Genomic DNA, 3540 nt, shown 5'->3' with positions numbered 1-3540 from the left:
TAGACGATTCGTCAGTTAATCCGTCGCCTAGCGCTCAGAATAAAGCAGGAGTAGCGTCGCTACCCAAGAAACATCGCGGACACGACAAGCGACTGAGAAAGGCTAGGGCAGGTGTTAATGCTGATGCCAGGGCCGGCAAATTAACTCGGGACAGCACCACGAGAACTGTTGAGGGAAAGGGAAAACCCACAGTGTCATTTTCCCGAAGGCGGATGGGCCCGATGAAAGCCCAGGTGACTGCCCTTGCGGGCCTCAAGAGCGACAGACGGCGTGGTCGTTGGACACGAGACGCATGCTTTGCGCTAGGAAGAATAGGGCGCGACAGCCACACAAAAGGCGCCGCAGAGAGCGCGTGAGTCGGAGGGGGTCCCGACAGGCAGGGACAAAGAAATGGAGGAGGCGCCCTTTCCCCAGTAGGTCGCGCGGGGGCGGAACCAGTCAACCCCGCAGTTTTCTTGAAGCACCTGCTTGTGGACCGGCCGTACGACCCCGATCGCGCAGGGCGCGGGTGAAGAATGTCCAATTCGGGGAATAAGTGTTTGCCTTTTTTTTTGGTGCATTGACTCACTGTAAAAAAACGAGACAGGGGTGAAGGCAAACGAGTTTTCAGTTTTTAGTGGTAGTGGTGAGTGGTTTTTGTAAACTTGATGATTTTCGATCAGTTTGCTGGTTTTAGAGATGTTTGATTTTATAAAGTACGTGCAAGAAGGGTACATTCCATGAAAATGCGGACGCGCTTAGCTGTTCTTTCTAAGCGGTCCGGAATGCTCTCCATGAACCAAAATTGCTACTAATAGTTTGTTCGTGCGGTTTTGAAAGTGAAGGTGTACAGTGGCAGGTTCGGTTTTTCTCAGCTTGCATGGGTCCTGGGAGGTTTCAGTGTGAGCTTTTCTACAACTACTATGCTACCGAAATTGAATCCCTCTTTTGGAGCTGGTTCGCTCGGAGGGAAGTTGAGTGCTTGCTTGCGCATGTGGTTGAAGTTTCAGAGACGCCTCAAAGAATTTGGCCGACGTATTAGAAGACCACGTTGCGAGCGGCAGAGGGCTTCTGGCATACTTCTGCGCGCAATTAGCCCAAGTTGTCTCTTCGTGCAGCAGCGATGACTGCTACCCGCCGAGACTCGTCTGGCGGGGGAGGTAGCTGTTACGACCGATCTAGAGACCCGCGATGAAACGGTGGTGGATTCAACAGCGGATATTTCGACGGGTCGTTTGACCGCCAAGATGGGCCCACGGCTCGGTGCCAACGACCTTCTAGAAGGACCGACGACCGGGGAAGATAGGTTGCCCCTCGACTGAAAGAGACCCGGAACGAATCAGAGGAAGCCGGCGCAGCTGCGTCTGCGACGTCAACATGCCACACCTGTGTTCGATGGACGCGAGCTGCCAACTCAGTGCTACAGTGATGCGGACTTTACGCTTCCTCCTCGCCAGTTCCCACGTGTGGGCTCTCAACAGGTGTCTTCGTTAGCTGTGACGTGTGGTGCCGATCTTTTGTGTCACGACGAATTGCCGCCTGGTGAAAGGGCGGAGCCTTGGGCTATTTAACCCGCGCCCAGAGTGAGCACGAACGCTCTGGACCTTGGGTAATAGGTTCATCCAGTGTGGCTCTGAACCTTGGGTAATAGGTTCATCCATTGGCTCTGGGCCCTGGGTAAAAGGCTCATCTAGTCGTTCGACGTCATGAACTCTTAAATTTTGATTCCTTGTTCTTCTTTTTGTAAATTTATGTAAATGAGTGTGTTAGTTTCTTGCCATTAAATCTGCTTGATTTTGTAATCTCCAACCATCTGAAGCTTCAGACTGCTTCCTCATCCTGTACCAGCACTGTTGGCGATGCAACAAATGGCCACGCTACCACGAGCCGCAACAGTCTTTACAGTGGCGTATAAGAGCGGTCGCCACCGTGCTGATGCCGACTGTTTGTCCCGTTTCCCTCTACCAGAGACGGCAAGTTGCGAAGAGGACTTCGATGGCTGGTTATCTTCTGTCTCTGCCGAGTTTCCCAGACTTCCGACTTTTCAGCAAGAACAACTCAAGAATCGTAGTCTCCAACCGTTGTTTGGTCAAGCCCGTACATCTGCTCGTGTAATGCCGTTCGTCGTGCTACGCCGCGCTGCGGCGCTACCTCACTGCAGTGCACTGGAAAGAAGGTGAACACGGTGTGCCCGAGACTGTGGCGGAGCCCGCCTGACGCTGACCGTCCAGTGACGTCCCCGATCCCCACTTGTGAATAAACCCGTTCCCGTCCTCACAACTTCGTGTCAATATTGCCACGTATCATTGTAGTGTTTGTTCGTTCACGCTCAAGGCTGCAGGAAAGGGTTGTTATCACTTTTGTTCGTGGCGCGAGAAGCGACCAGACTAATCTCGATTGATCGCAGCCATGAAGGGCTGCATCTAGGTTTTTCTAGATTACTGTAGATGATCTTGTCCTGTTATCTGGAAGTTTCCTTGCCGCCTTTAAATTGAGCGATGCCGCGAGCGGCGGACATTCGTAGTTCGACGATTGACGAGCACGCTTGTTGCTTACGCCGCCACCGAGTGATCCAGTTCTTTTGCGGGCGCAAGTCAGCCAAAATAAAGAGCTTCGTTTGCAAGTCTTTCTTGTGTCTTCCTGACCACTGGACTGCCGTCACTACAACGTGACATCTGGTGGAGGTGCTGGGTAGCCTTTCATGTTCCGGACACCCCCTACAAGCCGTGACGCCAGCCCTCTGAGTCATCAACCGCAGGACCTGAGTCCAGTCCACCGCGCTAGCCGACGCCTGCAAGGGGACGCACCAGAGTTCGGGAATCTGCCGGACCCTACCCGGAAGCGAAAGCAAGTACCAACGTCCATCATGACCTTGCCCCAGACGACCACTCCAATCATTCTGCAGCAGCCCCAGGTGCCACCAACCTTCGACGCTTCGCCTGGCGCCGACCCCGAAGAATGGCTGGAGCAGTTCGACCGAGTGGCTGTCTTTAATAACTGGGACGACGCCATGAAATTTAGGTACGTCTTCTTCGCCCTGGAGGGACCAGCAAGAGTCTGGTTCGAAAATGAGGAAGCCAGCCTTGCCAACTGGGAAACCTTCAAGGAACAGCTTCTGAAGACCTTCACAAACGTCGTGCGAAAGGAGAGAGCCCAGCAGCTGCTACAGTCTCGCATACAACACCCAAACGAGACCGTTGCAGTGTATACTGAGGAGATGAAGCGTCTCTTCCGGCGTGCCGACATGAACATGAAGGAAGAAGAGAAGGTGAAGTTGCTTATGCGAGGAGTTAAAGAGCAACTGTTTGCCGGCCTCGTTCGCAACCCACCGAAAACCGTCCCTGAATTCGTAGAAGAGGCATCCACAATGGAGAAAACTCTCGACGCCCGAGCCCGCCAGTATGACCGCCAGCAGCGCTTTTTGTCAGCAAGCTGCATGGACACCGCTAACAATGATAACCTGCGGGAGGTTATACGTGAAGTTGTGCGAGAGGAGCTCCGACGGTTGCTGCCAACGGGAACGCGGCCGCAACTTTCATCGCTCACTGACGTCATCCGGGA

This window comes from Amblyomma mixtum, chromosome 10, assembly GCF_055824585.1.
Source record: "Amblyomma mixtum isolate Tamu chromosome 10, ASM5582458v1, whole genome shotgun sequence".
In the NCBI taxonomy this organism is placed as follows: Eukaryota; Metazoa; Arthropoda; class Arachnida; order Ixodida; family Ixodidae; genus Amblyomma; species Amblyomma mixtum.
The sequence above is the reverse complement of the archived record's forward strand: the minus strand, read 5'-3'. Positions refer to the sequence as shown.